Here is an 18,764-nt window from a genome sequence, read left to right on the forward strand (position 1 = left end):
TAGTGTCAGATGGAGGGTGTAATGTACAATATATAGTGTCAGATGGAGGGGTGTAATGTACAATATATAGTGTCAGATGGAGGGATGTAATGTACAATATATAGTGTCAGATGGAGGGGTGTAATGTACAATATATAGTGTCAGATGGAGGGATGTAATGTACAATATATAGTGTCAGATGGAGGGGTGTAATGTACAATATATAGTGTCAGATGGAGGGGTGTAATGTACAATATATAGTGTCAGATGGAGGGGTGTAATGTACAATATATAGTATCAGATGGAGGGGTGTAATGTACAATGTATAGTGTCAGATGGAGGGGTGTAATGTACAATGTATAGTGTCAGATGGAGGGGTGTAATGTACAATGTATAGTGTCAGATGGAGGGGTGTAATGTACAATATATAGTGTCAGATGGAGGGGTGTAATGTACAATATATAGTGTCAGATGGAGGGGTGTAATGTACAATATATAGTGTCAGATGGAGGGGTGTAATGTACAATATATAGTGTCAGATGGAGGGGTGTAATGTACAATATATAGTGTCAGATGGAGGAGTGTAATGTACAATATATAGTGTCAGATGGAGGGTGTAATGTACAATATATAGTGTCAGATGGAGGGTGTAATGTACAATATATAGTGTCAGATGGAGGGGTGTAATGTACAATATATAGTGTCAGATGGAGGGGTGTAATGTACAATATATAGTGTCAGATGGAGGGTGTAATGTACAATGTATAGTGTCAGATGGAGGGGTGTAATGTACAATGTATAGTGTCAGATGGAGGGGTGTAATGTACAATATATAGTGTCAGATGGAGGGGTGTAATGTACAATGTATAGTGTCAGATGGAGGGGAGTAATGTACAATATATAGTGTCAGATGGAGGGTGTAATGTACAACATATAGTGTCAGATGGAGGGGTGTAATGTACAACGTATAGTGTCAGATGGAGGGGTGTAATGTACAAAATATAGTGTCAGATGGAGGGGTGTAATGTACAATATATAGTGTCAGATGGAGGGTGTAATGTACAATATATAATGTCAGATGGAGGGGTGTAATGTACAATGTATAGTGTCAGATGGAGGGGAGTAATGTACAATATATAGTGTCAGATGGAGGGGTGTAATGTACAATATATAGTGTCAGATGGAGGGTGTAATGTACAATATATAGTGTCAGATGGAGGGGTGTAATGTACAATATATAGTGTCAGATGGAGGGATGTAATGTACAATATATAGTGTCAGATGGAGGGGTGTAATGTACAATATATAGTGTCAGATGGAGGGGTGTAATGTACAATATATAGTGTCAGATGGAGGGTGTAATGTACAATATATGTCAGATGGAGGGGTGTAATGTACAATGTATAGTGTCAGATGGAGGGGAGTAATGTACAATATATAGTGTCAGATGGAGGGGTGTAATGTACAATGTATAGTGTCAGATGGAGGGGTGTAATGTACAATATATAGTGTCAGATGGAGGGGTGTAATGTACAATGTATAGTGTCAGATGGAGGAGTGTAATGTACAATATATAGTGTCAGATGGAGGGTGTAATGTACAATATATAGTGTCAGATGGAGGGTGTAATGTACAATATATAGTGTCAGATGGAGGGGTGTAATGTACAATATATAGTGTCAGATGGAGGGGTGTAATGTACAATATATAGTGTCAGATGGAGGGTGTAATGTACAATATATAGTGTCAGATGGAGGGTATATTGTACAATATAGTGTCAGATGGAGGAGTGTAATGTACAATGTATAGTGTCAGATGGTGTAATGTACAAGTGTGAGATGGAGGGGTGTAATGTACAATGTATAGTGTCAGATGGAGGGGTGTAATGTACAATGTATAGTGTCAGATGGTGTAATGTACAAGTGTGAGATGGAGGGGTGTAATGTACAATATATAGTGTCAGATGGAGGGGTGTAATGTACAATATATAGTGTCAGATGGAGGGTGTAATGTACAATATATAGTGTCAGATGGAGGGGTGTAATGTACAATATATAGTGTCAGATGGAGGGTGTAATGTACAATGTATAGTGTCAGATGGAGGGTGTAATGTACAAGTGTGAGATGGAGCGGAGTATTGCGGAATGTACAAAGTATCTGGACAGTCTTAAAGGGGTTGTCCAGGCAAAAATGGACAACCCTTTTAATGTTTCAATAGTAATAGAAAGCACATCCTGGCCTGTGCGCTTTGCTCCGGGGTCTCCCGCTTCCTCCTGGTCCATCTGCTGTCCCGGGTCTCCTCTGTGTTGCGCTGAAGCTTCTGTTTGGTCTCGGCAGTCACGACCACTGACCAGCACAACGCAGAAGAGACCTGCCGAGAAGATGAGCCGGGAGGCGCCGGAGCTTAGGACGGGCGAGGAGGTAATTTCTTTATTTTTCACTGATCCGAGCTTATTGCAATGTTGCAAAGCCTGCCCGTCGTTGCCTGTACAACCCCTTTAAGTATGAAGCCTCTCCACATTATACACATACAACTGGTGCCAGGCTCCACCCACCATCCATATACTTGGGGTAAGAGCTCCGCCCACTAGAAACGCACCTGTTTCTGGAATGCTCCGTCAGTGATCTCTGTTCATGGGATGAAACTGCCGACCGGACCTGATGAGAGACAGAGCGTGAATGAGGGGGGGCGCAGCGTACACATGGGGGACACTATACACCCCAACCTGCAGGGGGAGCAGTGGAGAGGACCAACAAAGCAGTGTGTACAGAGGAGCAGCCACTGCAAGGGGAGGACCCATTAAAGATGGCTCTAAAAAAAAGGGGTCACAGGCAGAACAAGAAGGGTTAATGTAAAACCCAAATCTGCAGGCTACATGTGAGGGGACGTGTGATGTCATACCAGCGGGCACAGCTCCTACCACACAGACTGGAAACCATCAGTAATGTGACAACTAACACAACCAAGTATACAGCTAACAACTCTGATCATGGCGACGTACTGATGACATCACATCTCATTACAGGAACCCCAAAATGGTCCACACCAAAGACATGAAGAGCAGAGACCAAGAACTGTCAGTGGAAACAGTCAGCAAGCTTGTGAACAAAACGCTAACAGTACAGGCGAGCAAGACGGAAAGTCACTACAAGAACTGCAGGAAAGATAGATGCAAATCACCAGAACAAGCAACACTGAGCGCAGCTCTGGGGTATAATACAGGAGAAGTAATGTATGTACACAGTGACTGTACCAGCAGAATAGTGAGCGCAGCTCTGGGGTATAATACAGGAGAAGTAATGTATGTACACAGTGACTGTACCAGCAGAATAGTGAGCGCAGCTCTGGAGTATAATACAGGAGAAGTAATGTAATGTATGTACACAGTGACTGTACCAGCAGAATAGTGAGCGCAGCTCTGGGGTGTAATACAGGATAAGTAATGTATTGTATGTACACAGTGACTGCACCAGCAGAATAGTGAGCGCAGCTCTGGAGTATAATACAGGAGAAGTAATGTAATGTATGTACACAGTGACTGCACCAGCAGAATAGTGAGCGCAGCTCTGGAGTATAATACAGGATAAGTAATGTAATGTATGTACACAGTGACTGCACCAGCAGAATAGTGAGCGCAGCTCTGGAGTATAATACAGGATAAGTAATGTAATGTATGTACACAGTGACTGTACCAGCAGAATAGTGAGCGCAGCTCTGGAGTATAATACAGGATAAGTAATGTAATGTATGTATACAGTGAATGTACCAGCAGAATAGTGAGCGCAGCTCTGCAGTATAATACAGGATAAGTAATGTATGTACACAGTGACTGTACCAGCAGAATAGTGAGCGCAGCTCTGGGGAGTAATACAGGATAAGTAATGTAATGTATGTACACAGTGACTGTACCAGCAGAATAGTGAGCGCATCTCTGGAGTATAATACAGGATAAGTAATGTAATGTATGTATGTATACAGTGACTGTACCAGCAGAATAGTGAGCGCAGCTGTGGGGTATAATACAGGATAAGTAATGTAATGTATGTACACAGTGACTGTACCAGCAGAATAGTGAGCGCAGCTGTGGGGTATAATACAGGAGAAGTAATGTAATGTATGTACACAGTGACTGCACCAGCAGAATAGTGAGCGCAGCTCTGGGGTATAATACAGGAGAAGTAATGTAATGTATGTACACAGTGACTGTACCAGCAGAATAGTGAGCGCAGCTCTGGGGTGTAATACAGGATAAGTAATGTATTGTATGTACACAGTGACTGCACCAGCAGAATAGTGAGCGCAGCTCTGCAGTATAATACAGGATAAGTAATGTAATGTATGTACACAGTGACTGTACCAGCAGAATAGTGAGCGCAGCTCTGGGGTATAATACAGGAGAAGTAATGTATGTGCACAGTGACTGTACCAGCAGAATAGTGAGCGCAGCTCTGGGGTATAATACAGGAGAAGTAATGTAATGTATGTGCACAGTGACTGTACCAGCAGAATAGTGAGCGCAGCTCTGGGGTGTAACACAGGATAAGTAATGTATTGTATGTACACAGTGACTGCACCAGCAGAATAGTGAGCGCAGCTCTGGAGTATAATACAGGATAAGTAATGTAATGTATGTACACAGTGACTGTACCAGCAGAATAGTGAGCGCAGCTCTGGAGTATAATACAGGATAAGTAATGTAATGTATGTATGTATACAGTGACTGTACCAGCAGAATAGTGAGCGCAGCTCTGGGGTATAATACAGGATAAGTAATGTAATGTATGTACACAGTGACTGTACCAGCAGAATAGTGAGCGCAGCTCTGGAGTATAATACAGGATAAGTAATGTAATGTATGTACACAGTGACTGTACCAGCAGAATAGTGAGCGCAGCTGTGGGGTATAATACAGGAGAAGTAATGTAATGTATGTACACAGTGACTGCACCAGCAGAATAGTGAGCGCAGCTCTGGAGTATAATACAGGATAAGTAATGTAATGTATGTACACAGTGACTGCACCAGCAGAATAGTGAGCGCAGCTCTGCAGTATAATACAGGATAAGTAATGTATGTACACAGTGACTGTACCAGCTGAATAGTGAGCGCAGCTCTGCAGTATAATACAGGAGAAGTAATGTAATGTATGTACATAGTGACTGTACCAGCAGAATAGTGAGCGCAGCTCTGCAGTATAATACAGGATAAGTAATGTAATGTATGTATACAGTGACTGTACCAGCTGAATAGTGAGCGCAGCTCTGCAGTATAATACAGGATAAGTAATGTAATGTATGTACACAGTGACTGCACCGGCAGAATAGTGAGCGCAGCTCTGGGGTATAATACAGGAGAAGTAATGTAATGTATGTACACAGTGACTGTACCAGCAGAATAGTGAGCGCAGCTCTGGAGTATAATACAGGATAAGTAATGTATGTACACAGTGACTATACCAGCAGAATAGGGAGCGCAGCTCTGGGGTATAATACAGGAGAAGTAATGTAATGTATGTACACAGTGACTGTACCAGCAGAATAGGGAGCGCAGCTCTTGAGTATAATACAGGATAAGTAATGTAATGTATGTACACAGTGACTGTACCAGCAGAATAGTGAGTGCAGCTCTGGGGTATAATATAGGATAAGTAATGTAATGTATGTACACAGTGACTGCACCAGCAGACTAGTGAGCGCAGCTCTGGAGTATAATACAGGATAAGTAATGTAATGTATGTACACAGTGACTGCACCAGCAGAATAGTGAGCGCAGCTCTGGAGCATAATACAGGATAAGTAATGTAATGTATGTACACAGTGACTGCACCAGCAGACTAGTGAGCGCAGCTCTGGAGTATAATACAGGATAAGTAATGTAATGTATGTACACAGTGACTGTACCAGCAGAAAAGTGAGCGCAGCTCTGGAGCATAATACAGGATAAGTAATGTAATGTATGTACACAGTGACTGCACCAGCAGAATAGTGAGCGCAGCTCTGGGGTATAATACAGGATAAGTAATGTAATGTATGTACACAGTGACTGCACCAGCAGAATAGTGAGCGCAGCTCTGGAGTATAATACAGGATAAGTAATGTAATGTATGTATACAGTGACTGTACCAGCAGAATAGTGAGCGCAGCTCTGGAGTATAATACAGGATAAGTAATGTAATGTATGTACACAGTGACTGTACCAGCAGAATAGTGAGCGCAGCTCTGGAGTATAATACAGGATAAGTAATGTATGTACACAGTGACTGCACCCGCAGAATAGTGAGCGCAGCTCTGGAGTATAATACAGGATAAGTAATGTAATGTATGTACACAGTGACTGTACCGGCAGAATAGTGAGCGCAGCTCTGGAGTATAATATAGGATAAGTAATGTAATGTATGTACACAGTGACTGCACCAGCAGAATAGTGAGCGCAGCTCTGGAGTATAATACAGGATAAGTAATGTAATGTATGTACACAGTGACTGCACCAGCAGAATAGTGAGCGCAGCTCTAGAGTATAATACAAGAGAAGTAATGTAATGTATGTACACAGTGACTGCACCAGCAGAATAGTGAGCGCAGCTCTGGAGTATAATACAGGATAAGTAATGTAATGTATGTACACAGTGACTGCACCAGCAGAATAGTGAGCGCAGCTCTGGAGTATAATACAGGATAAGTAATGTAATGTATGTACACAGTGACTGCACCAGCAGAATAGTGAGCGCAGCTCTGGAGTATAATACAGGATAAGTAATGTTATGTATGTACACAGTGACTGTACCAGCAGAATAGTGAGCGCAGCTCTGGAGTATAATACAGGATAAGTAATGTATGTACACAGTGACTGTACCAGCAGAATAGTGAGCGCAGCTCTGCAGTATAATACAGGATAAGTAATGTAATGGATGTACACAGTGACTGTACCAGCAGAATAGTGAGCGCAGCTCTGGGGTATAATACAGGATAAGTAATGTAATGTACACAGTGACTGCACCAGAAGAATAGTGAGCGCAGCTCTGGGGTATAATACAGGATCAGTAATGTAATGTATGTACACAGTGACTGTACCAGCAGAATAGTGAGCGCAGCTCTGGAGTATAATACAGGATAAGTAATGTAATGTATGTACACAGTGACTGCACCAGCAGAATAGTGAGCGCAGCTCTGGGGTATAATACAGGATAAGTAATGTAATGTATGTACACAGTGACTGCACCAGCAGAATAGTGAGCGCAGCTCTGGAGTATAATACAGGATAAGTAATGTAATGTATGTACACAGTGACTGTACCAGCAGAATAGTGAGCGCAGCTATGGAGTATAATACAGGATAAGTAATGTAATGTATGTACACAGTGACTGCACCAGCAGAATAGTGAGCGCAGCTCTGGAGTATAATACAGGATAAGTAATGTAATGTATGTACATAGTGACTGTACCAGCAGAATAGTGAGCGCAGCTCTGCAGTATAATACAGGATAAGTAATGTAATGTATGTACACAGTGACTGCACCGGCAGAATAGTGAGCGCAGCTCTGGGGTATAATACAGGAGAAGTAATGTAATGTATGTACACAGTGACTGTACCAGCAGAATAGTGAGCGCAGCTCTGGAGTATAATACAGGATAAGTAATGTAATGTATGTACACAGTGACTGCACCAGCAGAATAGTGAGCGCAGCTCTGGTGTATAATACAAGAGAAGTAATGTAATGTATGTACACAGTGACTGCACCAGCAGAATAGTGAGCGCAGCTCTGGAGTATAATACAGGATAAGTAATGTAATGTATGTATACAGTGACTGTACCAGCAGAATAGTGAGCGCAGCTCTGGAGTATAATACAGGATAAGTAATGTAATGTATGTACACAGTGACTGTACCAGCAGAATAGTGAGCGCAGCTCTGGAGTATAATACAGGATAAGTAATGTAATATATGTATACAGTGACTGTACCAGCAGAATAGTGAGCGCAGCTCTGGGGTATAATACAGGATAAGTAATGTATGTACACAGTGACTGCACCAGCAGAATAGTGAGCGCAGCTCTGGAGTATAATACAGGATAGGTAATGTAATGTATGTACACAGTGAATGTACCAGCAGAATAGTGAGCGCAGCTCTGGGGTATAATACAGGATAAGTAATGTAATGTATGTACACAGTGACTGCACCAGCAGAATAGTGAGCGCAGCTCTGGAGTATAATACAGGATAAGTAATGTAATGTATGTACACAGTGACTGCACCAGAAGAATAGTGAGCGCAGCTCTGGGGTATAATACAGGATAAGTAATGTAATGTATGTACACAGGGACTGTAACGGCAGAATAGTGAGCGCAGCTCTGGAGTATAATACAGGATAAGTAATGTATGTACACAGTGACTGCACCCGCAGAATAGTGAGCGCAGCTCTGGAGTATAATACAGGAGAAGTAATGTAATGTATGTACACAGTGACTGTACCGGCAGAATAGTGAGCGCAGCTCTGGAGTATAATATAGGATAAGTAATGTATGTACACAGTGACTGCACCCGCAGAATAGTGAGCGCAGCTCTAGAGTATAATACAAGAGAAGTAATGTAATGTATGTACACAGTGACTGTACCAGCAGAATAGTGAGCGCAGCTCTGGAGTATAATACGGGATAAGTAATGTAATGTATGTACACAGTGACTGTACCAGCAGAATAGTGAGCGCAGCTCTGGAGTATAATACAGGATAAGTAATGTAATGTATGTATGTATACAGTGACTGTACCAGCAGAATAGTGAGCGCAGCTCTGGGGTATAATACAGGATAAGTAATGTAATGTATGTACACAGTGACTGTACCAGCAGAATAGTGAGCGCAGCTCTGGAGTATAATACAGGATAAGTAATGTAATGTATGTACACAGTGACTGTACCAGCAGAATAGTGAGCGCAGCTGTGGGGTATAATACAGGAGAAGTAATGTAATGTATGTACACAGTGACTGCACCAGCAGAATAGTGAGCGCAGCTCTGGAGTATAATACAGGATAAGTAATGTAATGTATGTACACAGTGACTGCACCAGCAGAATAGTGAGCGCAGCTCTGCAGTATAATACAGGATAAGTAATGTATGTACACAGTGACTGTACCAGCTGAATAGTGAGCGCAGCTCTGCAGTATAATACAGGAGAAGTAATGTAATGTATGTACATAGTGACTGTACCAGCAGAATAGTGAGCGCAGCTCTGCAGTATAATACAGGATAAGTAATGTAATGTATGTATACAGTGACTGTACCAGCTGAATAGTGAGCGCAGCTCTGCAGTATAATACAGGATAAGTAATGTAATGTATGTACACAGTGACTGCACCGGCAGAATAGTGAGCGCAGCTCTGGGGTATAATACAGGAGAAGTAATGTAATGTATGTACACAGTGACTGTACCAGCAGAATAGTGAGCGCAGCTCTGGAGTATAATACAGGATAAGTAATGTATGTACACAGTGACTATACCAGCAGAATAGGGAGCGCAGCTCTGGGGTATAATACAGGAGAAGTAATGTAATGTATGTACACAGTGACTGTACCAGCAGAATAGGGAGCGCAGCTCTTGAGTATAATACAGGATAAGTAATGTAATGTATGTACACAGTGACTGTACCAGCAGAATAGTGAGTGCAGCTCTGGGGTATAATATAGGATAAGTAATGTAATGTATGTACACAGTGACTGCACCAGCAGACTAGTGAGCGCAGCTCTGGAGTATAATACAGGATAAGTAATGTAATGTATGTACACAGTGACTGCACCAGCAGAATAGTGAGCGCAGCTCTGGAGCATAATACAGGATAAGTAATGTAATGTATGTACACAGTGACTGCACCAGCAGACTAGTGAGCGCAGCTCTGGAGTATAATACAGGATAAGTAATGTAATGTATGTACACAGTGACTGTACCAGCAGAAAAGTGAGCGCAGCTCTGGAGCATAATACAGGATAAGTAATGTAATGTATGTACACAGTGACTGCACCAGCAGAATAGTGAGCGCAGCTCTGGGGTATAATACAGGATAAGTAATGTAATGTATGTACACAGTGACTGCACCAGCAGAATAGTGAGCGCAGCTCTGGAGTATAATACAGGATAAGTAATGTAATGTATGTATACAGTGACTGTACCAGCAGAATAGTGAGCGCAGCTCTGGAGTATAATACAGGATAAGTAATGTAATGTATGTACACAGTGACTGTACCAGCAGAATAGTGAGCGCAGCTCTGGAGTATAATACAGGATAAGTAATGTATGTACACAGTGACTGCACCCGCAGAATAGTGAGCGCAGCTCTGGAGTATAATACAGGATAAGTAATGTAATGTATGTACACAGTGACTGTACCGGCAGAATAGTGAGCGCAGCTCTGGAGTATAATATAGGATAAGTAATGTAATGTATGTACACAGTGACTGCACCAGCAGAATAGTGAGCGCAGCTCTGGAGTATAATACAGGATAAGTAATGTAATGTATGTACACAGTGACTGCACCAGCAGAATAGTGAGCGCAGCTCTAGAGTATAATACAAGAGAAGTAATGTAATGTATGTACACAGTGACTGCACCAGCAGAATAGTGAGCGCAGCTCTGGAGTATAATACAGGATAAGTAATGTAATGTATGTACACAGTGACTGCACCAGCAGAATAGTGAGCGCAGCTCTGGAGTATAATACAGGATAAGTAATGTAATGTATGTACACAGTGACTGCACCAGCAGAATAGTGAGCGCAGCTCTGGAGTATAATACAGGATAAGTAATGTTATGTATGTACACAGTGACTGTACCAGCAGAATAGTGAGCGCAGCTCTGGAGTATAATACAGGATAAGTAATGTATGTACACAGTGACTGTACCAGCAGAATAGTGAGCGCAGCTCTGCAGTATAATACAGGATAAGTAATGTAATGGATGTACACAGTGACTGTACCAGCAGAATAGTGAGCGCAGCTCTGGGGTATAATACAGGATAAGTAATGTAATGTACACAGTGACTGCACCAGAAGAATAGTGAGCGCAGCTCTGGGGTATAATACAGGATCAGTAATGTAATGTATGTACACAGTGACTGTACCAGCAGAATAGTGAGCGCAGCTCTGGAGTATAATACAGGATAAGTAATGTAATGTATGTACACAGTGACTGCACCAGCAGAATAGTGAGCGCAGCTCTGGGGTATAATACAGGATAAGTAATGTAATGTATGTACACAGTGACTGCACCAGCAGAATAGTGAGCGCAGCTCTGGAGTATAATACAGGATAAGTAATGTAATGTATGTACACAGTGACTGTACCAGCAGAATAGTGAGCGCAGCTATGGAGTATAATACAGGATAAGTAATGTAATGTATGTACACAGTGACTGCACCAGCAGAATAGTGAGCGCAGCTCTGGAGTATAATACAGGATAAGTAATGTAATGTATGTACATAGTGACTGTACCAGCAGAATAGTGAGCGCAGCTCTGCAGTATAATACAGGATAAGTAATGTAATGTATGTACACAGTGACTGCACCGGCAGAATAGTGAGCGCAGCTCTGGGGTATAATACAGGAGAAGTAATGTAATGTATGTACACAGTGACTGTACCAGCAGAATAGTGAGCGCAGCTCTGGAGTATAATACAGGATAAGTAATGTAATGTATGTACACAGTGACTGCACCAGCAGAATAGTGAGCGCAGCTCTGGTGTATAATACAAGAGAAGTAATGTAATGTATGTACACAGTGACTGCACCAGCAGAATAGTGAGCGCAGCTCTGGAGTATAATACAGGATAAGTAATGTAATGTATGTATACAGTGACTGTACCAGCAGAATAGTGAGCGCAGCTCTGGAGTATAATACAGGATAAGTAATGTAATGTATGTACACAGTGACTGTACCAGCAGAATAGTGAGCGCAGCTCTGGAGTATAATACAGGATAAGTAATGTAATATATGTATACAGTGACTGTACCAGCAGAATAGTGAGCGCAGCTCTGGGGTATAATACAGGATAAGTAATGTATGTACACAGTGACTGCACCAGCAGAATAGTGAGCGCAGCTCTGGAGTATAATACAGGATAGGTAATGTAATGTATGTACACAGTGAATGTACCAGCAGAATAGTGAGCGCAGCTCTGGGGTATAATACAGGATAAGTAATGTAATGTATGTACACAGTGACTGCACCAGCAGAATAGTGAGCGCAGCTCTGGAGTATAATACAGGATAAGTAATGTAATGTATGTACACAGTGACTGCACCAGAAGAATAGTGAGCGCAGCTCTGGGGTATAATACAGGATAAGTAATGTAATGTATGTACACAGGGACTGTAACGGCAGAATAGTGAGCGCAGCTCTGGAGTATAATACAGGATAAGTAATGTATGTACACAGTGACTGCACCCGCAGAATAGTGAGCGCAGCTCTGGAGTATAATACAGGAGAAGTAATGTAATGTATGTACACAGTGACTGTACCGGCAGAATAGTGAGCGCAGCTCTGGAGTATAATATAGGATAAGTAATGTATGTACACAGTGACTGCACCCGCAGAATAGTGAGCGCAGCTCTAGAGTATAATACAAGAGAAGTAATGTAATGTATGTACACAGTGACTGTACCAGCAGAATAGTGAGCGCAGCTCTGGAGTATAATACGGGATAAGTAATGTAATGTATGTACACAGTGACTGCACCAGCAGAATAGTGAGCGCAGCTCTGCAGTATAATACAGGAGAAGTAATGTAATGTATGTACATAGTGACTGTACCAGCAGAATACTGAGCGCAGCTCTGCAGTATAATACAGGATAAGTAATGTAATGTATGTACACAGTGACTGCACCGGCAGAATAGTAAGCGCAGCTCTGGGGTATAATACAGGAGAAGTAATGTAATGTATGTACACAGTGACTGTACCAGCAGAATAGGGAGCGCAGCTCTGGAGTATAATACAGGATAAGTAATGTAATGTATGTAAACAGTGACTGTACCAGCAGAATAGTGAGTGCAGCTCTGGGGTATAATACAGGATAAGTAATGTAATGTATGTACACAGTGACTGTACCAGCAGAATAGTGAGCGCAGCTCTGGAGTATAATACAGGATAAGTAATGTAATGTATGTACACAGTGACTGCACCAGCAGAATAGTGAGCGCAGCTCTGGAGTATAATACAGGATAAGTAATGTAATGTATGTATACAGTGACTGTACCAGCAGAATAGGGAGCGCAGCTCTGGAGTATAATACAGGATAAGTAATGTATGTACACAGTGACTGTACCAGCAGAATAGTGAGCGCAGCTCTGGAGTATAATACAGGATAAGTAATGTAATATATGTATACAGTGACTGTACCAGCAGAATAGTGAGCGCAGCTCTGGGGTATAATACAGGATAAGTAATGTATGTACACAGTGACTGCACCAGCAGAATAGTGAGCGCAGCTCTGGAGTATAATACAGGATAGGTAATGTAATGTATGTACACAGTGACTGTACCAGCAGAATAGTGAGCGCAGCTCTGGGGTATAATACAGGAGAAGTAATGTATGTACACAGTGAATGTACCAGCAGAATAGTGAGCGCAGCTCTGGGGTATAATACAGGATAAGTAATGTAATCTATGTACACAGTGACTGCACCAGCAGAATAGTGAGCGCAGCTCTGGGGTATAATACACGATAAGTAATGTAATGTATGTACACAGTGACTGCACCAGCAGAATAGTGAGCGCAGCTCTGGAGTATAATACAGGATAAGTAATGTAATGTATGTACACAGTGACTGCACCAGAAGAATAGTGAGCGCAGCTCTGGGGTATAATACAGGATAAGTAATGTAATGTATGTACACAGTGACTGTACCGGCAGAATAGTGAGCGCAGCTCTGGAGTATAATACAGGATAAGTAATGTATGTACACAGTGACTGCACCCGCAGAATAGTGAGCGCAGCTCTGGAGTATAATACAGGATAAGTAATGTAATGTATGTACACAGTGACTGTACCGGCAGAATAGTGAGCGCAGCTCTGGAGTATAATATAGGATAAGTAATGTATGTACACAGTGACTGCACCCGCAGAATAGTGAGCGCAGCTCTAGAGTATAATACAAGAGAAGTAATGTAATGTATGTACACAGTGACTGCACCAGCAGAATAGTGAGCGCAGCTCTGGAGTATAATACAGGATAAGTAATGTAATGTATGTACACAGTGACTGCACCAGCAGAATAGTGAGCGCAGCTCTGGAGTATAATACAGGATAAGTAATGTATGTACACAGTGACTGTACCAGCAGAATAGTGAGCGCAGCTCTGCAGTATAATACAGGATAAGTAATGTAATGGATGTACACAGTGACTGTACCAGCAGAATAGTGAGCGCAGCTCTGGGGTATAATACAGGATAAGTAATGTAATGTACACAGTGACTGCACCAGCAGAATAGTGAGCGCAGCTCTGGGGTATAATACAGGATCAGTAATGTAATGTATGTACACAGTGACTGTACCAGCAGAATAGTGAGCGCAGCTCTGGAGTATAATACAGGATAAGTAATGTAATGTATGTACACAGTGACTGCACCAGCAGAATAGTGAGCGCAGCTCTGGGGTATAATACAGGATAAGTAATGTAATGTATGTACACAGTGACTGCACCAGCAGAATAGTGAGCGCAGCTCTGGAGTATAATACAGGATAAGTAATGTAATGTATGTACACAGTGACTGTACCAGCAGAATAGTGAGCGCAGCTCTGGAGTATAATACAGGATAAGTAATGTAATGTATGTACACAGTGACTGCACCAGCAGAATAGTGAGCGCAGCTCTGGAGTATAATACAGGATAAGTAATGTAATGTATGTACACAGTGACTGTACCAGCAGAATAGTGAGCTTAGCTCTGCAGTATAATACAGGATAAGTAATGTAATGTATGTACACAGTGACTGTACCAGCAGAATAGTGAGCGCAGCTCTGGAGTATAATACAGGATAAGTAATGTAATGTATGTACACAGTGACTGCACCAGCAGAATAGTGAGTGCAGCTCTGGAGTATAATACAGGATAAGTAATGTAATGTATGTACACAGTGACTGTACCAGCAGAATAGTGAGCGCAGCTCTGGAGTATAATACAGGATAAGTAATGTAATGTATGTACACAGTGACTGTACCAGCAAAATAGTGAGCGCAGCTCTGGAGTATAATACAGGATAAGTAATGTAATGTATGTACACAGTGACTGTACCAGCAGAATAGTGAGCGCAGCTCTGGAGTATAATACAGGATAAGTAATGTATGTACACAGTGACTGTACCAGCAGAATAGTGAGCGCAGCTCTGGAGTATAATACAGGATAAGTAATGTAATGTATGTACACAGTGACTGTACCAGCAGAATAGTGAGCGCAGCTCTGGAGTATAATACAGGATAAGTACTGTAATGTATGTACACAGTGACTGTACCAGCAGAATAGTGAGCGCAGCTCTGGAGTATAATACAGGATAAGTAATGTAATGTAATGTATGTACACAGTGACTGTACCAGCAGAATAGTGAGCGCAGCTCTGGGGTATAATACAGGATAAGTAATGTATGTACGCAGTGACTGCACCAGCAGAATAGTGAGCACAGCTCTGGAGTATAATACAGGATAAGTAATGTAATGTATGTACACAGTGACTGCACCAGCAGAATAATGAGCGCAGCTCTGGGGTATAATACAGGATAAGTAATGTAATGTATGTACACAGTGACTGTACCAGCAGAATAGTGAGCGCAGCTCTGGAGTATAATACAGGATAAGTAATGTAATGTATGTACACAGTGACTGTACCAGCAGAATAGTGAGCGCAGCTCTGGAGTATAATACAGGATAAGTAATGTAATGTATGTACACAGTGACTGCACCAGCAGAATAGTGAGTGCAGCTCTGGAGTATAATACAGGATAAGTAATGTAATGTATGTACACAGTGACTGTACCAGCAGAATAGTGAGCGCAGCTCTGGAGTATAATACAGGATAAGTAATGTAATGTAATGTATGTACACAGTGACTGCACCAGCAGAATAGTGAGCGCAGCTCTGGCATATAATACAGGATAAGTAATGTGATGTATGTACACAGTGACTGCACCAGCAGAATAGTGAGCGCAGCTCTGGAGTATAATACAGGATAAGTAATGTAATGTATGTAAGCAGTGACTGTACCAGCAGAATAGTGAGCGCAGCTCTGGAGTATAATACAGGATAAGTAATGTAATGTATGTACACAGTGACTGTACCAGCAGAATAGTGAGCACAGCTCTGGAGTATAATACAGGATAAGTAATGTAATGTATGTACACAGTGACTGTACCAGCAGAATAGTGAGCGCAGCTCTGGAGTATAATACAGGATAAGTAATGTAATGTATGTACACAGTGACTGTACCAGCAGAATAGTGAGCGCAGCTCTGGAATATAATACAGGATAAGTAATGTAATGTATGTACACAGTGACTGTACTAGCAGAATAGCGAGCGCAGCTCTGGAGTATAATATAGGATAAGTAATGTAATGTATGTACACAGTGACTGTACCAGCAGAATAGCGAGCGCAGCTCTGGAGTATAATACAGGATAAGTACTGTAATGTATGTACACAGTGACTGTACCAGCAGAATAGTGAGCGCAGCTCTGGAGTATAATACAGGATAAGTAGTGTAATGTATGTACACAGTGACTGTACCAGCAGAATAGTGAGCGCAGCTCTGGGGTATAAGACAGGATAAGTAATGTAATGTATGTACACAGTGACTGCACCAGCAGAATAGTGAGCGCAGCTCTGGAGTATAATACAGGATAAGTAATGTAATGTATGTACACAGTGACTGTACCAGCAGAATAGTGAGCGCAGCTCTGGAGTATAATACAGGATAAGTAATGTAATGTCTGTACACAGTGACTGCACCAGCAGAATAATGAGCGCAGCTCTGGAGTATAATACAGGATAAGTAATGTAATGTATGTACACAGTGACTGTACCAGCAGAATAGTGAGCGCAGCTCTGGGGTATAATACAGGAGAAGTAATGTAATGTATGTACACAGTGACTGTACCAGCAGAATAGGGAGCGCAGCTCTGGGGTATAATACAGGATAAGTAATGTAATGTATGTACACAGTGACTGTACCAGCAGAATAGGGAGCGCAGCTCTTGAGTATAATACAGGATAAGTAATGTAATGTATGTACACAGTGACTGTACCAGCAGAATAGTGAGTGCAGCTCTGGGGTATAATATAGGATAAGTAATGTAATGTATGTACACAGTGACTGCACCAGCAGACTAGTGAGCGCAGCTCTGGAGTATAATACAGGATAAGTAATGTAATGTATGTACACAGTGACTGCACCAGCAGAATAGTGAGCGCAGCTCTGGGGTATAATACAGGATAAGTAATGTAATGTATGTACACAGTGACTGCACCAGCAGAATAGTGAGCGCAGCTCTGGGGTATAATACAGGATAAGTAATGTAATGTATGTACACAGTGACTGCACCAGCAGAATAGTGAGCGCAGCTCTGGAGTATAATACAGGATAAGTAATGTAATGTATGTACACAGTGACTGCACCAGCAGAATAGTGAGCGCAGCTCTGGGGTATAATACAGGAGAAGTAATGTAATGTATGTACACAGTGACTGCACCAGCAGAATAGTGAGCGCAGCTCTGGAGTATAATACAGGATAAGTAATGTAATTATGTACACAGTGACTGTACCAGCAGAATAGTGAGCGCAGCTCTGGAGTATAATACAAGAGAAGTAATGTAATGTATGTACACAGTGACTGCACCAGCAGAATAGTGAGCGCAGCTCTGGAGTATAATACAGGATAAGTAATGTAATGTATGTACACAGTGACTGCACCAGCAGAATAGTGAGCGCAGCTCTGGAGTATAATACAGGATAAGTAATGTATGTACACAGTGACTGTACCAGCAGAATAGTGAGCGCAGCTCTGGAGTATAATACAGGATAAGTAATGTAATGTATGTACACAGTGACTGCACCAGCAGAATAGTGAGCGCAGCTCTGGAGTATAATACAGGATAAGTAATGTAATGTATGTACACAGTGACTGCACCAGCAGAATAGTGAGCGCAGCTCTGGAGTATAATACAGGATAAGTAATGTAATGTATGTACACAGTGACTGCACCAGCAGAATAGTGAGCGCAGCTCTGTAGTATAATACAGGAGAAGTAATGTATGTACACAGTGACTGTACCAGCAGAATAGTGAGCGCAGCTCTGGAGTATAATACAGGATAAGTAATGTAATGTATGTATACAGTGACTGTACCAGCAGAATAGTGAGCGCAGCTCTGGAGTATAATACAGGATAAGTAATGTAATGTATGTACATAGTGACTGTACCAGCAGAATAGTGAGCGCAGCTCTGCAGTATAATACAGGATAAGTAATGTAATGTATGTACACAGTGACTGCACCGGCAGAATAGTGAGTGCAGCTCTGGGGTATAATACAGGATAAGTAATGTAATGTATGTACACAGTGACTGTACCAGCAGAATAGTGAGCGCAGCTCTGGAGTATAATACAGGATAAGTAATGTAATGTATGTACACAGTGACTGCACCAGCAGAATAGTGAGCGCAGCTCTGGTGTATAATACAAGAGAAGTAATGTAATGAATGTACACAGTGACTGCACCAGCAGAATAGTGAGCGCAACTCTGGAGTATAATACAGGATAA

At 41.9% G+C, this 18,764-nt stretch overlaps 1 protein-coding gene across 2 annotated transcripts in view; it reads right to left on the bottom strand.

The window, feature by feature from the left end:
- Window positions 1-18,764, bottom strand: part of GIGYF1 (GRB10 interacting GYF protein 1) — a 38,908-nt gene that overhangs the window by 9,715 nt on the left and 10,429 nt on the right. For both annotated transcript variants that reach the window (XM_075261180.1, XM_075261178.1), the window contains exon 2: window positions 2,579-2,637. The gene's annotated coding sequence lies outside the window, so the exon portion shown is untranslated. The remainder of the gene's footprint in view (window positions 1-2,578; window positions 2,638-18,764) is intronic.

Source organism: Leptodactylus fuscus (assembly GCF_031893055.1).
Source record: "Leptodactylus fuscus isolate aLepFus1 chromosome 5 unlocalized genomic scaffold, aLepFus1.hap2 SUPER_5_unloc_1, whole genome shotgun sequence".
Classification (NCBI taxonomy): domain Eukaryota; kingdom Metazoa; phylum Chordata; class Amphibia; order Anura; family Leptodactylidae; genus Leptodactylus; species Leptodactylus fuscus.